Below are 26,860 nucleotides of genomic sequence, written 5' to 3'. Positions count from 1 at the left end.
TGTCGACCTGGTTGGCAAGTTGGTATAGCGCTGGACTTCTATGCCCAAGGTTGCGGGTTCGATGCCGGGCCAGGTCGATGGCATTTAAGTGTGCTTAAATACGACAGGCTCATGTCAGTAGATTTACTGGCATGTAGAAGAACTCCTGTGGGACAAAATTCCGGCACATCCGACGACGCTGATATAACCTCTGCAGTTGCAAGCGTCGTTAAATAAAACATGACATTTATTTATTTTCGGAACCAGTGGGTGACAGCGTCTGCACTTATCTGTTTAAAAATAATTTAAAGAAAGAGGTCCCGTTAAGTACCTGTCACGTCATTCCCCCAACAGTAATAGGCTTAAGTGTTAGTTGTTGTAATAGTAGTCTAGTATTTGGTAGTAGCAACAGTTTCAGGTACAGACATTATCAAGGACTATGCTGTTTAGTCCAACGAATCATCTACTTCTAATGTCTTCGTCCTTTAGCCCAACAAACAATCTCTTTTAAAGAACTGTGCTTTCAAGGAGTAAGTCCTTAGCCCAAAGAACCAACGTTTGCATTTGAGGTTACTTTCACAACGTCCTCTGTAGACACGTGACAGTGCGGAGTAGTTCTACAGTTCTTCAGAATGTCCTTGGAAAGTGCTGTAACCTTTCTAAATGAATAAAAACGTCTTTATGCCCACCTTACAACTTCTAAGCTGGAAGATTATTTTCATGTGAGTGTATGTACATTTTTTTATTTCCTTGCAGATGGAGCTGGCACGATGTAACGGAGTGAAAGTAATGTGGACTTAGGCCTGGCTTAATACTAACGCAAGTCCCTGCGGATTACAATAACGTTGAACCCTCAACTTCAACTGTGGGACAGCTTCTATCTGCCGTCTGGTGTAATTATACACTCCTGCCTTTTATTGCTGGGCCGCTTAGTATTCTTTATCAGAGGTCAGACTGCACGAAAAAAAAAGCTGCATCGTAAAGGGCAGTAAACGACACACGTATCTCTCTCCGCGACTGCTCCACTTCGAGTCTTACTCTGCTGCACAGAGCACAACCCTCATTCTCCCGAATGTAAAGGTAGCTTTAATCCCTAATTGAAAATCCGGCTGTTCGATTACGTGAGTATATGGAAGTCACAAAATTAACTTGCAAAATATTTGACATCCAGCTTTAATTATTCAGGTTTCAGAATGCAAAGAAACTGTATATATAGTTTGGTCAGACGACAACAAAACTCAAGTTAAAATTTATATCTACCCAACCTTTCTATAGGAACTAAACCAAAAATCTATTTAACTATGTACTCAGCAGTATATCTAGCAGTGTATCCAATAATTAATTTATGTATCTACTCAATCAGCCATCTAGCTATCTACCCAATCATCCATTTTCTACTTACGTAATTGCCTTCTAGCTACATGCACAACAATCAATCTAGCTATTTGCCCTGCAATCTATCCAGCTACCTATACAGCACTCAATCTAGTTATTTACCTAGAAATCCATCTAACAGCTGCTCAGAAACTAATCCAGATATTTACCTGACAATCCATTTAGCTATCTGTTCGGCAATCAATCTAGCTATTTACCTAGGAATCTATGTAACTACTTATCAATCAATCTAGCTATTTACAAAGCAATCCAAGCAATGATGAACAGTCAATTTACCTATTTACCTAGCAATCCAACTAAGTGCCGCCCAGAAACCAATTCAGCTATTTACTGGTAATCCATCTAGCTACATGCTCAACAATCAATCTAGGTATTTACCAAGGCATCCAAGCAATGATCAACAATCAATATACCTATTTACCTATCAATCCAACTAAGTGCCGCCCAGAAACCAATTCAGCTGTTTACTGGTAATCCATCTAGCTATATCCTCAACAATCAATCTAGGTATTTACCAAGCAATCCATCTATTACCCAAAAATCAATGTAGCTATTTACCTAGCAATCCATCTATTGCCCAAATTAAACAAATATTTGAGGTTACAACATTTTATTTTGAACTGGACACTTTCCTTTAGTGAATCATCGACAAGATGAGAACTCTTGTGATATTTGAGGAACACTATTTCGCTAATAACCTATATTGATAAATTATTTATAACACACAGAAACAGATTATTTATTATAAATATAGATATTTAATGGACTACATAAATTTGCTAGGATGACTATCACACAATATCACGGCCCATTGTATTGCTAAGGAAACAATGAAAATATTTAACATCTGAAGATCAGGTGCTATACGATATTAAACAATTTTTATCTGTGTATTTATGTTACAAGTATTAGCAAAATAAAATATAAAAAAATGAGCATCAGGTGTGACAAGATTGCAGTTATAGTTGGCTTTGTTTGGTTAAAATACACAAGATTCTTACATTCCATTGGTGCATGATAGAAATAGTCATAACATTATTGTCACATTTATTCTGTTATTAATAATGATACTAGTAACAAGAATATACAGAAGTTGATCATCATGTCCGATCCACAATAGATTTTAAAACGAGTTATTTCGCCACGCAACACAACCCGAACAGAGAACGATGAGAAAGAGGGTAACAAAGACGAAGTGAGAAAGCGAGCTGGCCTGATCTCTGATTCATAGCAGGGAGCGGAAGTTGATCAAACACTCAACCTGAGTACGTGCCGGCAGCCAGGCAGACTTTTCATACACATTTATGGAGGGCGAGAAAAATGGAAAGAAAGGGAGAGCGGTTCATTCCAATACAAGCATTTCAAGAATTTCGTATTAATTGAATGGAAAGCCACGAATTCCGGCCTGTCACGCGCGGCGATGAAACAATTAGGCCGGCGAAGCCCGTCCAATATTTGCTTGCAGCTTATCATCTGACTGGAGTATCATAAATCAAGTCCGCTGTTAATAAACCCACGTAACAGTTTTTACTGGAGGCCAGATAGCAAAGTGTGCAAGACCCATCAGTTGACAGACAGGTCTAAACGGATGGGTTATTGGTAGTGTTACTTACTTACTGGCTTTTAAGGAACCCGGAGGTTTATTGCCGCCCTCATATAAGCCCGCCATTGGTCCCTATCCTGAGCAAGATTAATCCAGCCTCCGTCATCATATCCCACCTCCCTCAAATCCATTTTAATATTATCTTCCCATCTACGTCTCGGCCTCCCCAAAGGTCTTTTCCCCTCTGGCCTCCCAACTAACACTCTATATGAATTTCTGGATTCGCCCATACGTGCTACATACCCTGCCCATCTCAAACGTCTGGATTTAATGTTCCTAATTATGTCAGGTGAAGGATATAATGCGTGCAGTTCTGCGTTGTGTAACTTTCTCCATTCTCCTGTAACTTCATCCCTTTTAGCCCCAAATATTTTCCTAAGAACCTTATTCTCAAAAACCCTTAACCTATGTTCCTCTCTCAAAGTGAGAGTCCAAGTTTCACAACCATAAAGAACAACCGGTAATATAACTGTTTTATAAATTCTAACTTTCAGATTTTTTTACAGCAGACTAGATGACAAAAGCTTCTCAACCGAATAATAACAGGCATTTCCCATATTTATTCTGCGTTTAATTTCCTCCCGAGTGTCATTTATATTTGATACTGTTGCTCCAAGATATTTGAATTTTTCCACCTCTTCGAAGGATAAATCTCCAACTTTTATAGTTCCATTTCGTACAATATTCTGATCAGGAGACATAATCATATACTTAGTCTTTTCGGGATTTACTTCCAACCCTATCTCTTTACTTGCTTCAAGTAGAATTTCCGCGTTTTCCCTAATCGTTTGTGGATACTAGTGATGGAGGAAATAATTTAAATACTGATATATTGATATTACAATATATCGCAAACCTGATTTCGATAATATATATATTGCTGGAACTGTATCGATATATCGAACGATTATCGATATATCGCTCTTCCGTAAGAAAATGAATAGATACTAATGCAGGTGTGGATTTATTACAATGAACCTACTTACATTTTTTTTAAGAAAAATATGGAAGACTAAGGAATCGACAAAATTTCGCATATAAAATTGACAAATTATATCGGTTCAGTTACTAAATACAACTTTATTGTACACTTTCAGCAGCCAAGCTTAAATTAAGAGTATTTTGAGATAGATTTTGTCTGGCGTAATAGTTGAATTAGACTACAGTTTGCAGCTCTGATTTGATTACATGTGTCGTGCTCATGTTTCGAACATCTGTCCAATTATTGTTCATGAGATAGAACATCCTATTTGTATGAGCATTACTACTTGGAAAGCTTAGACAAACTCTCCAGTTTTTCTTACTTATAACATTAAGACGGTTTCATTTTAAGTAGGTGAGCACTAAAACTCAAACATTACCTTCTAAAAAGTCTGCGCATTTTAATACATCTCTTGAACAACAGAATTCATCATACAAATCATCGTTCATGACAAAATCAAATGTTTAGAATACACATTTTTATATTATGCAAAAATAAGGGAGAAAAATGCTCAAAGAGAAGAATAATACGGGAGCCGGGAGTCTGTTAAAAATTAGGGGCAAACACGGGAGATCCCGGTAAACACGGACGGGTTGGCAACCCTTAGTTCTAACCTAAATAAAAATTATGGTGGAGGTAAGGTGAGCTTAAATGATATACCTAGTGTAAAGAGTTAAGTGAACTCTATATGGTTGAGTAGGCCTATTTGATATTGGAACACAATTCAATTATTGTAATTTTATATCGAATTCAAATCCAGGACACAAATATAATGTTCTTTCTACCTAACAAAGTAATCTTTTTAAATGTAAGTAAACAGTACTTGTATTCATTTTTAAATGTAAGTAAACAGTGCTTCGAATATTACAAGTTTTAAAAAACTTCAGAATTGATTTGATACAATCTTTCTATAGTAAGTCTCCATTGCAAGTTATTGCAATTTTCGTAGGAAATTCTGGTATGAATCAACAAAATATTATTTACGGACGAGACACATTTTTATCTTAGAAGAATTGTTAAGAAAGTGAACCAGGAAGAATGGGAAACCGGAAGTGCAACCACCAATCGCGTGGCATGTTTGCTTACGATCTTTTTTTTTATCATTCCTTTAAAAGGGAGTTCATCTAACTTTGGTGGAGTTGGGCATAGAAAGATTGCATTTAGAAATGTGTCCGATATTAGTTATAAAATTAGCTGACATTCATCTTTTAGTTGGAGAAAATCTCGAATAAAAACCCGACAAGGTAATCAGTCCAAGGGAATCGAACCCACATCAGCTCCAGAGTCAGAGTCCCACTCAACGCACAGAAGAATAACCCCTTCAGTACCTTCTTACATGGCAGAAACCTTAGCAGAGTTCAGGAAGGGCTGATGCCACATCTGAAAGTGCCAGAGCTACAAACAGGATGAGTCCAATGCAGCCGTCAAGCACAGCATCTCTCTGCATCCTTTGCACGGAGCTGAACTGTCAGTTTGCAGTGCTCCATCTGGCCGTGATCATAATGAACACGCTGAAGCTGAAAATAATAATTCATTTGTTTCCTTCTTTCTTGTTTTAACAATCGGTATTGATGTTTCGTAATTGAGCCCAAGGCGCTGTCAAACCCAGAGGTACGCGTAATTTTTTAATTAATTTCCAGATTTCTAAATGAATATCTAATTTTTTTTATACAACGTTATAGCTTACCTATTAACTCGTACTCTATGTAATATCAATTAATGTTTTTGGTTTCAGTCAATGGCTTACCATATAATATTCAAGAAAGAAATCCTTTATATTACATATTTTATGATAAATATAAACGTTTTCGTCGCACTTGCAACATCATCAGATACATACAGTTTCTAATATATTAACCTCAGTTATAAATAGAGCAGATTTTATTAATATTAGAGGTGAATGCTAAAAACAGGTTAAAAGTAAAATATTTAAAACATTATTCCTTGAATATTATATGATAAATAGAGAATTAATCAAGTACCACCACACTTAAGAGTCTCCAAATATTGTAGAGAATTTAACATTGTTTTTCCTACAAGAAAAACTATTGGATTCCACAGTATTCCACCATGGACATTATCGAAATCCCATATAAATTTAGATTTAACCCAACGTACTAAAAGTGAAACCAGCCAAATTGAATACAGATGTTTATATAATGAGATCAGAAATTCATACACTAATCACATCGCAATTTATACTGATGGTTCTAAATCAAGTGATGGAAGTGGATGTGCAGTGATATCTGAAAACGAAATAATATCTGTTAAGTTACCAGAATCCTTTTCAATTTTTCATGCGAATTATATGCAATTAGAGAATCACTACAGTATATTCTAAATGAAGACCATAAAAATTCCATCATATTTTCAGATTCTTTAAGCTCATTAAAGGCGCTGAGTAATGTATGGGCAACTGATAAATTAACACAAGACATTCAGATCTTATACCATAAACTTATAGCAAAAGGAAAAGAAGTTACTTTCATCTGGATACACTCTCATTGTGGCATTGCAGACAATGATGCAGCCGATAGAGAAGCCAAACAAAGCACCAAAGATTCTACCAACCCCGACTATACCTTCTTACCACATCGAGATTTCATTTCCCTCATAGACAATAAATGTAAAGAATCATGGATTACACTTTGGACTCTCAATCCCTCCAGAAAACTTTTCGAAGTCAAGTCAACATGCTCTCTCAATATACCAATCCACAAGCTTAATAGAAAAGATCAGGTTTTATTATCAAGATTAAGAATTGGACATACAAAATTAACTCATTCCTACCTCATATTAAGAAATGAACCACCAACCTGTGAAACCTGTCATTGCTTACTCACCGTTAAACACGTCACCGTAGAATGCCGAAAATACCACACCTCAAGGAAAAAGTACAACATACCAAATAATATATCTACAGCACTCAATAATACAGATGTACTTCTACAAGTAATTCAATTCTTTAAAGAAATTTCCTTGTATAATATGATTTGATTGTAAAATTTATACTGTTCATACACTCTGTATATTAATTTTTTGTTATTTAATTATTATTATTATTATTATTTTTTTACCTCTAGATACATTGTAATATATTGTGTTTCTTGTTTGTAATCATTACTGCTTGTCTTGCATTGTTCTGTATATGAATATTGTGGTCGCAAAAAGACCATGCAGTTATGCGACCTAAAATAAATCTTAAAAAAAAAAATAGAGAAAGGAAGTTCGTGCATTTGCATATCTATTCTCTATCGTTGTGTGAATATGCTGAAAGATTATCTACACGAATCACAAATTTCTGAATACAATGATATTACTTTTATTGTGCATAAAAGTGCGTCTTTTGCCTTTATTTATAAAAGCATCATATTTTAACATTTAAGCAGAGAAACTGCATATTATGTATGTATATTAGTCTTTCCCTCATTTTTAAAAGCGTGCAATCTCGTAAACACGACTAATTTATGTTCATGAATTTTGAACGTAACGATGACGCCTTCATAGGGAGCCTCTCAAGTTAGCAATTGGTATTCCTTATTGCAGTCTTTAGCAGATTTCGATAGAACAATATCCAGTTTAACGTCACTTCCTGGAAATGTAGGAGATAAAGTGAACGAGAAATTAGCAAATATTTTTTCCAAAAACCCTGGCTATTATCAACTTAAAGAAATTGAAGATATTCTCAAAGGAAAAACACAATTTTCTATACTGGGTGTTCAGTTCAAAATGTGTCATGGCTCGCTGTATGTCGTCATGTGGCTATCCGATGAGCCTAGAGAATTCAATCTTCCTACACTTCCGCAAAGGCGTATTACCTAAATGCGAGAGAAGTTGCCTAGCAAGTACGGCGTTCATTCTGAAGATTACTTACCGATACGTACGGTAACGCCAGTAGTGGCAAGAATGTGAACTGTTTGGAAACACGTACTGAAGTGAGTTTTTTTTCTTACTGTCGGGATATGGGGAGGGGGTTAAGACGATTACTTACGTATTTGTTGACATTAACTTGGACGGTCAACATGGATAGCATTTTGATTTGTGTTGTGGAATGTTGCCGTATGCAATCGATGATAACAAATACTCTGCGTACGACTTGGCCGCGCAAAACACAGTTCGAAAGAGGTTATGGTAGCACACAGACTTTACAGACCGCCATCTGTTGCTACGACATTCAAGTTATACCGTACACGTTCTCAAGTTCAGATTGAACGCCTTGATTAATAGGCAGATTCTCTGACATATAAGCTGTAACTCGCTTCAAATCGCTGACTCACAACAGTGACGTCATGACACACTTTGAAATGAACACCCAGTAGAACAGCTCACAGCTTTTGTGCAAGCCCTTCTTACTTCTTGTGACGTAGAACGAAGTTTTTCGCGCTACAAAGCTATGCTGAGAGACAACAGGAAAAGAGTGACAACAGAAAACATACGTCACTGCTTAGTTGTGAACTGTAACAGCATAAATGGAGCATTCAGCAATGAGGCAAGCACTTCAAAATCCATAGACCAGACGTCAGTTACCTATACCTTATTATTCTGTTAAAATAATCTCAGACTGATAATGCATATTTTGTAGCATATTTATCTATTTTTACGGCATAAATGCATACATATTCTTCACGTTTTTAGGGCTTGAACTTCCTTTCCCTGATGATAAGTCATTTACTGAAACCAGAAACATTCATTGATATTATCCAGAGACTTATCTGAAACACTTTCAAAATGAATTGTAAAACTCGTACTCAATGGTTTAACAGAATTCCATGATCTCTTAACTGGAAATCTTGAATTTGACATTCAATGCATTGTCAAAATCTTTTCAAAGGACTTTTGTGCTTGCCCACTTTTCCGCGATGATTTTAATTCAACATTAGACGTTCACAAAAACACTAACTTCTCAATAATGTTGTCAGCATCTCCTGACAGGGAATCAAAACTCCTGCTTAATTTGACGTTAAAATATAATAATAATAATAATAATAATAATAATAATAATAATAATAATAATAATGATTTATTTTAGCTGGCAGAGTTAAGGCCGTAAGGCCTTCTCTTCCACTCAACCAGCATAAAGTGTATATACATATGCATGAACTTACAAAGAATTCAACAATTTGATTTAGATGAGAGTTACATGTATACAAGAGTTATTTACGAATTAAACAACAAAATACTATGAACTATTAATTAAACACTGAAATAAACTGTGTAGCAGAATTAAGCTAAAATACATAGAATGTTAATATATTTCAAATAATATTAGAGAATAGAAAGAGATTATTATGAGACAGTTTTGAAAATGCAGCACAATCAGGATGATGTCTAAAGAAAAAAAGCAACAGTGTAGTCAGTAATATTTTAAATCAGTATGATTGGAGTGAAATGCTAATAAGGTTATCTTTTAAGCTGTTCTTAAAGGTGTTTGTTGTCTTGCAGCCCCTAATACTTTGTGACAAGGAATTCCATTGACGCGAGGTGGATATTGTAAAAGATGATGAATAACAAGATGTTCTATGAAGAGGTATATTTAGCGTGCCACAGATAAGTGATCTGGTATTTACGTCGTGGTTAGAGTATTGATAAGAGAAACGAGACGAAAGGTAATTTGGTGTTGAGGTGTGCAGAATTCGAAAGAGTAAAGACAAAGAGTGTAAAGTTCTGCGTTCTTTAAGTCGGAGCCACGAGAGACTTGCGAAGGACGGTGATATGTGATCATATCGTCGGATGTTGCACACGTATCTGACGCACATATTCTGAACTCGCTGTAACTTGACTGACAGTTCAGAACTTAGGTCACTTAACAAAACGTCACAATAATCGAAGTGCGGCATTACTAGGGTTTGTACTAGGGTAAGTTTTAGTTGCTGGGGCAAGAAGTTTCTCAAGCGACTCAAACAGTGAATGGAGGAACAGATTTTTTTATCGTTTCTTTAACTTGAAAATTCCAACTTAGATTATTATCAAAAAAGAAGCCAAGATTTTTTACGACAGATGAATAAGGGATTAGCGTGTTGTTAAGGGTAACAAGTGAAAGATTACTGTTATGGTCATTAAGTGAATTTACAGCAGAATAGATAAAAAATTTTCAACATTTGCTACAGAGGTTAGTAATCTCCCAAAGATACTCTACATTTGAGGTATAACAAATTGTGGCTAGCATCATTCGTTTTGAAGTAATTAAAGAAAGAAATGTGTTAGTTCGATATAAATCACCCCGTAGTCGCAGTATTGACTGTTAATTATAATGTTCTTGGTACGTCACTGGCTGCGTTGTTCATTGCAATGTTAAAAATATTATTTCTAATTTTACTATAACTGATTCAGTTATAGGCCTACATACGAGCATATTATACCAGACACTGCGATGTATTCCACCTGAATATTGTTCCTTTTAGTCAATACAAAATAAATTCATGTATAGCCCTATGGCTACTAAGATTTATAATAATATTGTTTGTCTATTGTAGCGGTCTCGTGACCAGAATATTGTACGAAATGGAAATATAAAAATTGGAAATTTATCCTTCGAAGTGGTGGAAAAATTATAATATCTGAGAGCAACAGTAACAAATATAAATGATACTCGGGAGGAAATTAAACGCTAAATAAATATGGGAAATACCTGTTATTATTCGGTTGAGAAGCTTTTGACATCCAGTCTGCTGTCAAAAAAGCTGAAAGTTGGAATTTATAAAACAGTTATATTACCGGTTGTTCTTTATGGTTGTGGACTCTCAGTTTGAGAGAGGGATAGAGATTAAGGGTGTTTGAGAATAAGGTGCTTAGGAAAATACTTGGGGCTAAGAAAGATGAAGTTACAGGAGAATGGAGAAAGTTACACAACGCAGAACTGCACGCTTTGTATTCTTCACCTGACATAATTAGGAACATTAAATCCAGACGTTTGAGATGGGCAGGGCATGTAGCACGTATGGGTGAATCCAGAAATGCATATAGACTGTTAGTTGGGAGGCCGGAGGGAAAAAGATGTTCGGGGAGGCCGAGACGTAGATGGGAGGATAATGTTAAAATTGATTTGAGGGAAGTGGGATATGATGGTAGAGACTGGATTAATCTTGCTCAGGATAGGGACCAATGGCGGGCTTATGTGAGGGCGTAAGTAAGTATCTATTGTAGCTAGAAGTCTGAATTTTAAATCTTTTAAGTATTGAGGAACAAAGAAGCTTGGAGGACCTTACATATTTTATTATAGAAGATAAGAGATTATTATGATCGTGTTAATATTTTTTATACACTGTCAGTCTTACTAATAAACCGTGTATAGTTTTTATACCAGACTTATCCAGAGTTGAGACAGAAAACGTTATTAATAAACCTTGAATAAGCTATGGACGTATAAACAGGCTGTAACTATACAATGGGAATTGCTTTGCAGTAGTTATATACACGAAACCCCTTGTTTAAGCGTTGTATATAGCGAAAAAATGGCCGCCCCTCTAACAGCTGTTCGTATCGACTGTCATTTTATGATGATTGTTACCTTGTAACCACAGAAGAACAAACCAAAGAGCACAGAAAAATTAGAATAATATTGCTGCAGCTTGTACTCTTTGACCAAAATATAGTGTTGTAATCGATTAGAGCCAGTTGTACTATCGATATTTAAAACGCCACACTACAGCGCTCTACCGGATGCAATAGAGAACCTCAGATATTCTATTACCTTTCGTAAGGAAGTAATGACGAAACTATGACGTATCTGTGTAACAGTTGTACTGTTATACACGACGTATGTAGTGATTATTAGTAAGGAATTTACACACGGCTTATAAACGAGCTACTCATTGTATAAATATAAGACAGTTAAACGTCTGTATATAGAGTTTTTATTAGTAAGACCGTGTATGTTCAATTGCTTTGTTATATATATTTTCAGAATACCCTATAGGTATCGTGTCTGGGCAATAAAGAGTATTTGTATTGGTGTTGGCCGTGCAAGGCGCTTATTGCTGTATTCTGTTAAAGTATTTGATTTGAATTAGCTTTTTAGACACAATAGGCCCTATACTTCTTCTCCGTCATTTCGCAGGAAAATACGAACCGAATTTGTGCACCCCTGCCCCAGATTGTGGTGATACATCCCGACCTTATTAACCTCTGAGAGATGGCGGCCGGTGTCCATAACCCTTGGCTGTGTGCCGTGTAGCATAACCGACCCTGGTGCTGTTCAGTCAACAATCTAAACAACATCGCATCACTATAACTAACACGCATAGCTTTGCATTATGGGAAGTACACTAAATGTGCGTGAAAAGTTATACAGAAAGCAGATAAAGTGAAGAGACAAGTTAAATCGTTATGGGAACCGTTTGAGAGTGTGCACCAAGGTGTTGCGCACAGCATAATCTGATGATATGAGGGGTGGTCAAAAATCGGTATTAGTAATTATGCAAATCTGGCTTTCAGATAAACCTTACTGTGAATAATTTGAAATTATTCAAGTCTTCTTCACAGGGAGTTTTTACCCGAAAGCCAGATTTACATAATATACGTCACTGTCCGTTAACAGAAAACTATAATTCAAGTCACACAGAGTTTGTGTGCTCTCAATGTTGGGTTTCTGACGTCTCGTCAGCCCGCTTGAGGCATGTGGATATAAAGAGGAAAAATTGAGCCGGTGTCTGATGCGTTCCTGGGTAGCTCAGTTGGTAGAGCGTTGGCGCGCTCAGTCAAAGGTCCCGAGTTCGATACCCGGCCCAGGAACAATTTTTCCCTTAAAATGTATTCGGTATTACTTAATTTCATACAAGAACTATCCAAGAGAGGGCCATAACTTAAGCCAGACAGGAATGCGGCTTCTCTTTAACAGTTCTTTCAATATTCACATGTTCCAGAGATGACACAAGTATAGCAATTACAGCCAATAACTCCAACACATTCCAATCTTCAACAGAGGAAATTCTCTTCAAAATATGTGACTAGTTCTCAGTCAATAAATCAGTATTAAATTGTAACAAAACTAACATAATTCAATTTGAATCCTGTCCCAATTCAACCTCGCAAATTTCTAGTGCAATAATTAACAATAGATCCCTATTAGAAACAACAACAATCAAATTTCTTGGATTAAAAATCGATAATGTGTTAAATTGGAAAAATCATATTAAAGAAATTACCCCCAACCTAAATTCAGCATGTATTGCTATTAGATCTATGCAAAAGATAGTAAATACCAATACCTTAAAAACAATATACTTTGCATAATTCCACTCGGTAATGAGTTTTGGAATAATATTCTGGGGAAATTCTACAGATAGTAACAGTATATTTCTATTACAAAAAAGTGTAATTAGAATAATAGTAGGTGCCAAATCTAGGGAATCTTGTAGGACTATTTTTAAAAAAACTACAAATAATGCCCATGGCTTGTAAGTATATCTTTTCATTAATAATCTTCCTCTTAAGTAATCGTGAAAACTTTGTAACTAATTCAATAATTCATAGCATAAATACACGTCAAAAATGACTTTCATACTCCATCGGCAAGACTATCGTGCTATCAAAAAGGAGTACGTTATATGGCAGTAAAAATTTTTAATAGCCTCCCTATCGATATAAAAAATGAAACTCAAAACATAAGATTATTTAGGGCCAAATTAAAGAAGTACCTAATTTCTCACGCCTTCTATTCTGTAGGTGAATTCATGACATTCAATAACGCTTCATGAAATTGATACTAAAACTTTGTGTTGTACTAGTAGACTATATTGTAAATCTCGTCTGTATATATTTCACCTAGACTGTGACTATAAATTAAGATTTGATAATAGTATTAAGTTTTTTGACTTGTTCCATATTCTAGCTGTGAAGGAATGTGTGAATACCATGGAATGTTAATAAATACAATAACCGTTAATAAAATTAGAAACACTGACACTTTAATGGACTCTAATTTTGCTCATAACCAGGGCCCTAGCCCACAAAATTATAGTATAATACATTACAAGTACATTCACCTGTAATTTATACAATTTATGGGGATTGTGTTTCACAAAAGTATGGTGTACAATTTTATTGTAGGCTACTTTAAAACTCCAATGTGCCGTTTGATAAAATTATTAATATTAATTCATATATGTAGGCCTACCATTGCATAATTTTCTCCACCAATAAAATGAAACAAATATTGCTAATAAAAGTATATCTTACTTACTTACAAATGGCTTTTAAGGAACCCGAAGGTTCATTGCCGCCCTCACATAAGCCCGCCATCGGTCCCTATCCTGTGCAAGATTAATCCAGTCTCTATCATCATACCCCACCTCCCTCAAATCCATTTTAATATTATCCTCCCATCTACGTCTCGGCCTTCCTAAAGGTCTTTTTCCCTCCGGTCTCCCAACTAACACTCTATATGCATTTCTGGATTCGCCCATACGTGCTACATGCCCTGCCCATCTCAAACGTCTGGATTTAATGTTCCTAATTATGTCAGGTGAAGAATACAATGCGTGCAGTTCTGTGTTGTGTAACTTTCTCCATTCTCCTGTAACTTCATCCCGCTTAGCCCCAAATATTTTCCTAAGCACCTTATTCTCAAACACCCTTAACCTATGTTCCTCTCTCAGAGTGAGAGTCCAAGCTTCACAACCATACAGAACAACCGGTAATATAACTGTAATAAAAGCAGTGGCGAAGCTACATTCATGCAACTGGGTATTCTAAAATTATATATATATATATATATATATATATATATATATATATATACACACACACACACACACACACACACACATATATATATATATATATATATACTATATATATTTTTGTAGATAAACTCCAGTCGGGGTGTTTTTTGCTCTGCAAAGATGTCAATGATGCGTTCTTTGAAGATGTCGTCCCTAGAAAGACTGTTTAACAAACGCTTCTCAATAGCCAGAGTACTCAAATTGCTCAGTCTAGAATCTGACATGGAGTTCCTTAAAAATGTCTTAACTCTCTTCAATGCACTCATACTTCGTTCACTCGACGCAGCAGATACAGGGAAGGTGAGAATCAGTCTTATGAGCCGCACTGTTTCTTGATAAATTTTTTCTAGGCCATTGTTAAAAAAATATTAAAAAAAAAACCTGCAGGCAAATGCTTTGTTTGGTCAGAATAAACGTTTGTGATCCATGTTTTTAAACTCACAAACATGCACTGAAATACCGCTCTCACTTCACCACCGCGTCGTTATTTAAAGGCGCTGCTGCTAACCAATACAGTCATGCTCCTGCGTCGAAATGATTCATTAGGAAAAGTTCGTTTTCACGTAGTATTCTTTACCAACCGTTAAATATATTTTCAATTTCACATTCGTTTTAGTAGTTAAACTAATTCGAATTCTATACTATAAGTGTATTCGTAGTACCGAAATATCGAACCCACAGGTGATTATTTGAATAAAAACGTAAGTGGATAATGAATGATACATGATTATAATGAACACATCTGCACTTTACGGAAACAGACCGACGAAAAATGAATACTGCCCTATTATTTCTCACACACTGACAGACTGCAGCGTTGCCAACCGTGGCCGATTTCGGTAAACGTAGTTTTTAGCTATGTAGTCCAATGGCAATATGTAGCCGAATGAGATTCGATCGAATGACTATTTGTGAATACTCTCAATTTTATGTGTAAACACATTCTTCTATCAAATTTTATTTTCTCACACTCCAATAGCCATAAGAAGTTTCTCGCTTCCGCAAAAAATTACGAAAACATAACAGAAAATTTAAGGTAGGACTGAATTCCGGACACAGCGACCATTATTTATGGCAAGGAAAGCTTTGGTATTTTCAGTTTTCTTTTCCTGTTATGTGAATAGCGCCCATTGTTTAACCATCAATTCCTGGATTCGTGAATTCGCCGACACCTGACAGTGTCTTTATTGGGAGTCGCCTATGCAACAAAAATGAACTGGCCCTAAATTAATGAATGACATTTCCAACACATCCGCCTTCCAACATTGTAACTATAGCATAGGTCGTGGATTCTGTTTATTACTCTCTGAATGTGTGTGTGTGGCTTCATTTTGGTATTTGTAGCTGAATTTCGGGACGTTTGTAGCAGAAGCAGACTCTGAGATTGGTGCTGCTGAGTCTAGGCTCTTCACAGAGCTGTCTAGCATTAGTGACGTATGCAAGCACTCCGCTTGGCGCATGCGCATATGCTTTCTCTAGCTGCTGCCGTGAGCCTGGTTTGAAGCAGTATCATCAGCGAGTAGCCACACTGTAGTTACGTGCTGGTTCCGCGCCGAGGAGCTGGCGTCAATCCTTCCGTAACTAGACCCAAAACTAGAGATTTCATTTACCTATACCAATGAAAACAGGAAAATATAAATGCGCTTATTTCTTCAAAATCAAATGGGTAATCTAAGGCTCACAGATTACCCCTCAGCTTCGCCCCTGAATAAAAGTATATCTTTAAACTATTTTATTAGTGTTACATCAACTTACAATAATATTTATAAAATATGTGGTCTAGTAGACGTGAAAGTGATGCGGATGATAATGAAAATAAATAACAATAAATTATGGTTTATTTAACGACGCTCGCAACTGCTGAGATCATATCAGCGTCGCCGATATGCCGGATTTTTTTTGCCGCAGGATTTCTTTTACAGTCATTAAATCCACTGACATGAGCCTGTGAATTTAAGCACACTTAATGACTAATGAAAATCGAAGAGTTTATAAGCAAAGAACGAATTTCCAATTTGAGACAGAATTTGAGTGCTATTCGTATAATGATCGTTTTGCGGGAGGTTAAATGCTAGAGAGGTAGAGAACAAAACATTATTGCCAGCGCAGTCTGTAGACTAAAACTGATATTACTGCATTTCGTATGAAGCCAAAAACTAGGATTGCCTTTAGAAAGCAGTTTTCTAGTAGACTGTCCAAAAGTCAATTTCCCCTACAGATGTTCAATTTTCTCAAATGTTACCGTCATGACAACGGTGCACCAGAAAATCTTTCATGAATCATTATGAACTCTAATCTTCTCCTTGTTATGCTTCTATTGGAGCAAATTAACACGCTGTTCACTGGTAAATATGTATGCCATTGCTGAAACACAACTCATGGCAATTTAAGCATTTCTCGTTACATGACTGCAACAACTGAATGCTGACAAAGGAATGTGCTGTATGCAGTACTACCAACATAGTTATAATACGAATTACAATTAAAACGACACAAATGGTAAGTCCCCCATTAGTATGATAGAAATATTAAGGAGAGGAAACTGACTTTTGGGACACTCTGTATTATATTATCAAACATACACTATAAACTGTCAGAATTGCAAACGTAAAGTGATTGCAGATTTCAGAAAAATAATTTAGTAACATTCATTTTTTACTCACAGATACGATATTAAACATAAGGCAGAATAACATACCCTTATTATAGCAGTAAGGTACTAATGCAAGCAGCCTGCTTATACACCATCATTGTACACATATACTAATGATATATGGCAGCCGTGGCGAAAATGTGATCGTGCGCCGAGCCACTGTGTAACCAGCAACATGCATACCATCTATGGAGGGAGGCGGACACCCGAAGTGGAAGTGAAGCAACTGTCTGACTTATTAACGGATTTTCATTTTCCTTACGTCATGCACTTAAATATAATTTTATACAGTACAAGGCTACAAACTATGTTTAGTACGTGTAACGAAGAAAGAAATGAACAATAAATGAACATTATCACAACCTAAAATTAACTGTCTTCAGAATGTCTCTGCGACAAAGTTTCAAAATCAGGAATTATGTCACTTACTGCCAGTCGTAGTTCATCACGAAGGTATTATGTCTGTCAGTCGTGATCTAAATTTGGTTTTTCCTATTTTCAATGTTAAAAATAATTTTTCACAAACGTAAGTTGTAGCGAACATGGCTTCAACAGAGCAAGCGAAAGAACGAAGTTTCGGATATTTATTTTTTGACAAAGATTTGAAAAGTTAAACATTTGTCAAGTCCTTACATCTAGCTTTCATTTAACATCACATTGAAAATCTGTGACTTTAAATTGAAGATCTAACCGCATTATTCGTACATCTGCTGAAAAAGGATCGACGTACAGGATGATAATAATAATAATAATAATAATAATAATAATAACACTTAACCTTTTAATGTTTCATGAGTAACATGTAGTATAATGCCGTTTTATGTTATACAACCGTTTTCCTCGTAATACTTGTGAACAAATCATACATTTAATATTCTCATCATATTGGCAGCAAAAAAATGCGTCCTCCCATCCTTCTTGAAACTTTCGTTTTTGTAGAGGTACATGTATTCGAGAGAGACATTGCGACGATACGCCACTCGCAGGTCAGGGACAAATACAAATGGAACGGAGTTTGACTCCAGTGAGTGAGAGGGTGGGGGCTGTGGGAGGTAGAAATCAAGAGAAACCATTGCGAGGCACAATGTGATCTTGAGTCAGATTTTCGCCACGGCTGATGTATGGTGTTATACATAATCCTGGGGAACAACTTGCAGTTGTAATTTCAAATTTTAGCGATGGCATTATATGACGATCGCTTTAAAGTAGGGGTGAAAACCTCGGGAAAAACAAACCAGTTAATTAGTTGAAGCAGGACTCGAACCCACGCCTCACATCTCGAATACAACTTGTTACTGTCTGAGCTACGCCAATGGCTATAGCAGCCTCTTAGAGTTTCTCGACGAAAAATCTAAATTTTATTTTCAGAAGCTCCTCGTAAGAAGTGCTCCATATTCCGGTAGGTAGAAAAGGGTGGGGTCTGTGGGCGGTTGTTCGTGCCAGGCTATGATTGTAATGACGACGATTCACGGCAATTAGGAGGGCGTGTGAAGACACTTTCTGAACTCTTACAGGTGATAAACCGCGCATTGTGACACACAAGCGACGCAATTTGACGTGTAGCGCCACTTCGACTGCGAGGGTGGCGAAATTATAATAATCAGCGGTGGTGTAACGCGCCCCCGGCGAACTTTGAACCATAAACCAGCTCTAACTGCCGGGAGGAGCGCCAAATATGGGGCGGCGCGACAATAGGTGCAATATGCCAAGAGTGCGAACTGCAGATAAAACAGATTGAGCGTGAGCAGAACTGTATCTGCTCACAGGACCAGAAACAAACGCAAGGAACAGTAGGCTGTATTTCAACATACAATAATGCGTGAAACAATATAACACTATAGGGAAGACCAGGTAACTTGATACCCTAAGAGTGAAACCAAACCATTTTTCCCCCATTACTACATATGCTAGTGGATTATGGTGATTTTCTAGTTTGAAGGTTGAATTTTCTTTTGCCAACTTCGTTTCGAATTTCGGTACTGACAAATACTACAACTGGTAGTGTTTTTGTAACTGTTATGTTGGTGTTACTCTTGGTTTCAAAAGTAAAGAACCTTCGTTGCAGGGTTGGGTTCAGGAAGCCATAAATCTAACTGACACGCTCCCCCAATTAGTGAAACTGTGGACAAAGGTACCGCCAGAAGACCGCCGAGAATGCTGTGTTGTGAATTTTCCATTTTTGAAAGAATCCAACCAGTTGCAAAAGAAAATACACTTAAAGAGTCCAGCCAAGAGCAAACGTGGCAACAGCTTCCCCCAACTGGCCTGTCAATCACTGTCATCTGTGCAGAAGTGGTGTGAGGCCAGGGTTCTTTACTTGTGGAGCCGAGAGTACTGTCGTACTCGTTGTATCCGTCCTCAGTACCGGCGTTCTTGAAAACTAAATAGTACTAGGTTTCTGAGTCAGTTACTGGAAGATAGTGAAATTCGAACTTATTAATAATTAATTAATATTAGTATTAATATTAATACATAATAGTTATTTTATGTGTTACGTTGTAGTTATTATTTCAGTTTTAGCCTATTTGTATTATCCATTTCCTTGCCTTTCCTTACTAATTTCAAAAGATAATCAGAGGTTCATTCGAATTTCAACCAAAAGTCAATTGGTCATTAATTTATCTACCTTTTGGAAGTAAATGTACGCTGAAATCTTTGAAGTGACAATAATATAATTTGTCTAGGAACAGATTTGATTCTTAAATGTATTATGTACTATACTTTGTTGTTGTATATTTACATCTAGTAACCTATTAATGCTAATAATAACGCAATAATAATGTAAGGAATAAAAAAATAGAACATAGCAACACACTTTTCATTTGATTTATTTCCTCCATTTCTCATATAGTTCGCCTACGAAAAATACATTACAAATTATTATTGAAACTATTTATAATAACCTTCCAACATAAAGGTAAAGTACGGTGAGTTAAGAAGTCATTCAGTACATAGGATCGTGATTTTACTACATGCGGTGATATCTGGTAACAGTTGGCAACACTGGCAAGACGGAAATATTTGCTGTTTGGGAACTGAACTTATATGATCCTCACTATAGACGAGATCAAATGAAACCCAATTTTAAAGACATGTTGGTCCGTTAAGTACAATATCAATTAATGGGTGAGTTTTATACAGCCAATACTTAACAATATTACATACATTAAATCTTTATGTTACTACATGAGATAACATTTACAAATAACGACAAACGTTTTCACCAATAAATTGGCATCTTCAGGTCAAAGTAAAACATATATAGACATAAAATGAACACTTGAGAAATTCTAGTTAAGAACAGTCGTTAAAAATTAAAATGGTATAATAGGCAATCTGAATAATATGCCATTAAAACAAGTGGCAAGATAAAGTTATGCAGATATCATAGAGTACTATGTTAATACATCGTCCCCAGTATATTCTATGATATCTGCATAACTTTATCTTGCCACTTGTTTTAATGGCATATTATTCAGATTGCCTATTATACCATTTTAATTTTTTAACGACTGTTCTTAACTAGAATTTCTCAAGTGTTCATTTTATGTCAATATATGTTTTACTTTGACCTGAAGATGCCAATTTATTGGTGAAAACGTTTGTCATTATTTGTAAATGTTATCTCATGTAGTAACATAAAGATTTAATGTATGTAATATTGTTAAGTATTGACTGTATAAAACTCACCCATTAATTCAAATGAAACCCGTCGATCCGATTTATAAATGTAATTTCTACGGCTCGGATTTCTATGACATAAAAGCTATGGAAATATGCTCTGAAACCATGCCCTAACAATTATATAAATATAGCATAAACTTGGATATATTACGCAAGATAAATTAAATATTGTTAAAAATTACTTAGAAAAGTTTTTATTCACCAATCAACAAAACTGTCTTTATGAATATTAACTCCATTAATGTGAACTCTGTAGGAAAAGAATAATTTATGTACCTTTCTAAGAACTTCCGGAGAATATGGATAATACTTCACTTTATACAAAGTGATTCACGAGGATTTACCGTCACTTACGGTGCTTATTTACGAAGACATTCTGAGCAAAAAAGTCATATAAACATTTGTTCTAATGGCATGTAGCACATATGGGCGAATCCAGAAATGCATATAGAGTGTTAGTTGGAAGGCCGGAGGGAAAAAGATCTTTGGGGAGGCCGAGACGTAAATGGGAAGATAATATTAAAATGGATTTGAGGGATTTGGAATATTTATTTTATTTTATTGGGTTATTTTACGACGCTGTATCAACATCTAGGTTATTTAGCGTCTGAATGAAATGAAGGTGATAATGCCGGTGAAATGAATCCGGGGCCCAGCATCGAAAGTTACCCAGCATTTGCTCGTGAGGTGGGATATGACGATAGAGACTGGATTAATCTTGCTCAGGGTAGGGACCAATGGCGGGCTTATGTGAGGCAGCAATGAACCTCCGGGTTCCTTAAAAGCCAGTAAGTAGGCTAAATAAATAAATAAATATGTATATATAAGTAAAGAAGTAGGTACATAAATAAATAAATAAATAAATAAATAAATAAATAAATACATAAATACATGATTAAACAAAATTATTTTCGGAATATGTATTATATGTCTTTCTCGTGTTACATTCTATCGTACCTGGTTAACATGTTTCGGCCTGTTATTGGCCTTCTTCAAAACTGGTTGTTGCTGGCTTGACGCCATTTGCTTTGTTTCTTGTGGGGTGTGTTTGTGATTATTTTGGTATATTTATGACATCAATTTAAATTACAGGATTTTATTTTAATCCTTTCCGCGCGAATGAATCCATTTGGAATCACTAACATTTTTGTAATTTCCGACTCATACGATATGCCTGATGATTCAATTTTGGTATCCTCAGAATCAGTTTCGTTCTTTACCGACAGAGTGCAGCACCCGCCAGTTCCTTGGCCAGCTGTTATTAGAAAGAGGATTGCTTTGTATTTTTGTTTCTCCATGGTGTCTCTACCACCCTGTACATCCATAAATTCAGGTCAGAAGCGGTTAAAGTAGATGTGCAATGACGCCACAAGGGGAACCGGAATTTTGTCTCGTCTTCCCTGAGAGTAGAGTAATGCAGGGCTCACACCACGAGTAAATGAGAAATATCAAGACTTCACACAAGTGGCGACGTCGAATGGTTTAGCAGACATACCACGACGTAATTGTCGTTATAACAGGCCTGAACTCATTGCAGCGGGGAAGTCTGGGCTCTCGCTTCTTGTCGTCCTCCTCTTTGCATATGCAAATCACGGGAGATGGCTTATTTACAGTCTCGCCCTTTTTTTAAGGGCTCCAGGAAGGGACGAAATGCATTTGCATTGTGTCAGCCTCACAAACGATTTGTTTTCCTGTCACGGTCTAATGGCCTTCCATCTTAAAGATCCGAGTTGAATCCCTGGCAGGTCATGGCCTAGGGAGGAGTGCATGTTTTCTTCAAGAAATTTGGTTTCCTTTCCCATTCTCAACCCGGTATCTTACATTTTACCACCTGGTAGTTATTTCTGGTGCCACATTACGATACTGAAGCTTTAAATGCCATAAAGTAATGAAGTTGATGTAGGAAGTAGGTTAATCAACGTTTATATTAAAACCATTGTATTTGATGCGCGCCATTTCTGTACAAATTAGTCATAAATACTGAATATGGACAAAATATATCCAATAAGAAGAAATAGCTGTACATAGAGGGAGCAACAGAAAAACAGCTTGCCCAGAACAGCTTTTCATATCACACACTAACTTGTAAATGGGCAAAGAAATCAATAATTTAAATAGGAACAGAAGATATATATGACTATTATTATTATTATTATTATTATTATTATTATTATTATTATTTACTTACTTACTTATTGGCTTTTAAGGAACCCGGAGGTTCATTGCCGCCCTCACATAAGCCCGCCATTGGTCCCTATTCTGAGCAAGATTAATCCATTCTCTATCATCATATCCTAACTCCCTCAAATCCACTTTAACATTATCTTCCCATCTACGTCTCGGCTCCCTAAAGGTCTTTATCCCTCCGGCCTCCCAACTAACACACTATATGCATTTCTGGATTCGCCCATACGTGCTACATGCCCTGCCCATCTCAAACGTCTGGATTTAATGTTCCTAATTATGTTAGGTGAAGAATACAATGCCTGCAGTTCTGTGTTGTGTAACTTTCTCCATTCTCCTGTAACTTCATCCCTCTTAGCCCCAAATATTTTCCTAAGAACCTTATTCTCAAACACCCTCAACCTATGTTCCTCTCTCAAAGTGAGAGTCCAAGTTTCACAACCATAAAGAACAACCGGTAATATAACTGTTTTATAAATTCTAACTTTCATATTTTTTGACAGCAGTTTGGATGATAAAAGCGTCTCAACCGAATAATAACAGGCATTTCCCATATTTATTCTGTGTTTAATTTCCTCCCGAGTATATTTGTTACTGTTACTCCAAGATATTTGAACTTCTCCACCTCTTCAAAAGATAAATTTCCAATTTTCATATTTCCATTTCGTACAATATTCTCGTCACGAGACATAATCATATACATTGTCTTATCGGAATTTACTTCCAAACCTATCTCTTTACTTGCTTGTAGTAAAATTCCCGTGTTTTCCCTAATCGTTTTTGGATTTTCTCCTAACATATTCACGTCATCCGCATAGACAAGCAGCTGATGTAACCCGTTCAATTCCAAACCCTCTCTGTTATCCTGGACTTTCCTAATGGCATAACTCTAGAGCGAAGTTAAAAAGTAAAGGTGATAGTGCATCTCCTTGCTTTAGCCCGCAGTGAATTGGAAACGCATCTGACAGAAACTGACCTATACGAACTCTGCCGTACGTTTCACCGAGACACATTTTAATTAATCGAACTAGTTTCTTGGGTCTTCGTTAGTTCTTTTTCAAGAGGTCCGCAGAAGGTGCTCCATTTTCTATTAAAAGCTTCCTTGGCCATTGCTATCCTCCTTTTGACTTCCTGGCAGCAGCTCATGTTACTGCTTATAGTATACCCCAAGTATTTGAAGCTGTCCACTTGCTTTACTGCGTCATTTCCAATTCTCACGTTTACATAATTTCAATCACTGATTATTAGTTAACGAAAATCTAAATGTAAGATTGTGTGAAGCGTCCATTAGATGCTACAGAATGCGGACTGCTTTGCTAGGAGCAGCGTGTCCAGTGTTGGCGCCCAGCCTCAGTCACTCGCTCCACAATGCCGGATTTCCTATTTACGTTTGAGCGCGCAATAACCAGCAATTAAATTACGAAGTGAAGCCACGCTGGGGGCACTTGGCCTGAGAAGATGAGTATCAGCTTAATTGGCTGTCTGAGCATAATGGACTACAAGGGGGCAGCGCAGGTGGGAAAAACTGGTAAACATTAAAATATGGGGAAGAAAGAAATACAGATGGGAATGAAAAAAAAAAAAAAAACAAAACAAAACAAAAAATGACAAGATACAAAGTGAGATGAGAACGACATAAAGGGAGACAAGGAAAGCGAGGGAGAATGAAGTGCTTGTGGCAGCAGAATATGACAAGATAAAGGAACAAATGAACAACTGCAATGTAACTATAGAGAGAAAAAAGGGGACTACAAAAATGAAGAAGGAGATATGAAAAAATATATATTGTGGATTGGGTGACATGTGCTTTCTTATTATTAGTTATATGCATACAAAAAGAGGACAAACAGATGATATGAGAGATTCTAGGAAAATTGGTCACATTCCTTTCTTTGAACCCAAATGCAATTCTGAAGCAGGACTAAGGCATGCCTCAAATTTCGGCCCGAGATTGTATAATAACTTCGTTAAAAAACATTCAAAATTAGCAACTTTCAATAATAATAGTACATTATGCAACGAGCCTATAATGATAGTAATTAAGACGCGAGGATGTTTATGAAACGAGCGCAAGCGAGTTTCATAATTTTCATACGAGCGTCTTAATTACCATTATAGGCAAGTTTCATACGACTTTTTATGCTCGACCATATTTCTAATTTGAAATTTGAAAGTATTGTGCAATCTCGTAAATTGTGAGATGTGCGCAGACGAGAAAGTATTGATTTTTTTCCGGGCAACGAATGTCGACGACCTTGATATAATCTAGTATGACAACCTTAAACTTGATATAACCTTGAAATTGAATTCGACATTGAAAAACGAGATGATAAATTGAATTTATTTGAATATTATTTACAATTAACGCTAATTATTATAGTAACAGAACATAACCTTCTGCGACAGTATTGGATTTCCAGCCTGCGTGACGTTTTGCTAGTTGTCTTTCGATTACATATCTGAGAATAATCGAAAACCTGAACTTTAATGAACAGGTGTACTTTAATGACATGCATTAAAGGACTGCTACCAGGTGTATAATTACTACATTTCGGCATGGTCGAGCATAAAATATTTAAAAAGCAAGCACTTCAACTAATTTTAAACACTGATTAGTATTTTATACATATATTCACTTTTGTTATTTTTCATTTTTTTAAATGAAAATTTTGAAAAAAAAAAACACAATTTTTCTAAGTTAGGAATCTTTCAATCTTTCAAATTTCAATAAATCAATTAAAACTAAAATATCATTCATGTATAGAATAATTATTATTCCATTATATTATTGCATAATATTTTGCATTTATTTCACAATTGTATTATTTAATATTTTTCATTTCATTTTATTATTAAGTACTTTCTAGTAAACCGAATCTTCTATGTTTTACTGATATAATTTCATTGTATTTATTGTATTATTATTTTGATATTCATCACTTTACTTTTGCTTACATATATTTGATTATTTAAATTACATAATTATTTTAGTGTAGGCTTAAACTTGTAATATTACTTTTTCATTATTCGATGTAAACTCCACTCCCGGCCACATGCTTTTGCTTCATTGGGAGTGCGAACCAAAAGTGTACAAAATTTATGTAAACATTTAATATTGCAAAATTCATGTAGGAGAGTATACTGAGTCCTTCTGGGCTACCTCCAATGGGAGGTAGTTATTACCTTACCTTACCTATGATCGTTCAAATAAATATTATTATTATTATTATTATTATTATTATTATTTATTCTATTGGACACATCTACTATTGATCATACTGAAATCGTCATAGCTATACATATTTCTCAGATGTGGAATATTTGTCACTCTTGTCGATTTGTCACTAAGTGTTTTTGGTCACGTGAGAAATATTTGTCATATTTTTAATGTATAATATTAGACCATGAATTTATGGTTTATTAATGACAAAACTGATCATGTAAAGTAAGATATTCTTCTGAATTAGATGAAAACAGTTTGCATGACAGTTAAATTAACATGTTTGCTAAGAGATTATGACCTACACAACGAAGAAAAGTTAAAACATTCCCCTGTGTTTTATGTTCTTCATAATTCTGTGCAATTCTAGATACTCTGGAATCCAGCTGAGTACACTTCCTCTTTATGGTAGGTGGAGAGTGTTCGCTTGTAATTTCTC

General features: G+C 35.9%; 1 protein-coding gene and 1 non-coding gene across 2 annotated transcripts in view; one reads left to right on the top strand and one right to left on the bottom strand.

Annotated features, from left to right (window-relative positions):
- Positions 1–26,860, bottom strand: part of LOC138695114 (glycine receptor subunit alpha-3-like) — a 599,107-nt gene that overhangs the window by 403,208 nt on the left and 169,039 nt on the right. The window lies entirely within an intron of this gene.
- TRNAS-GCU (transfer RNA serine (anticodon GCU)) lies at positions 12,617–12,689 on the top strand. Its single transcript has one exon. It is a non-coding gene; the product is annotated as a tRNA-Ser (tRNA).

This window comes from Periplaneta americana, chromosome 2 (genome assembly GCF_040183065.1).
Source record: "Periplaneta americana isolate PAMFEO1 chromosome 2, P.americana_PAMFEO1_priV1, whole genome shotgun sequence".
Classification (NCBI taxonomy): Eukaryota; Metazoa; Arthropoda; class Insecta; order Blattodea; family Blattidae; genus Periplaneta; species Periplaneta americana.
This window is presented reverse-complemented; position numbering and strand designations above follow the sequence as displayed.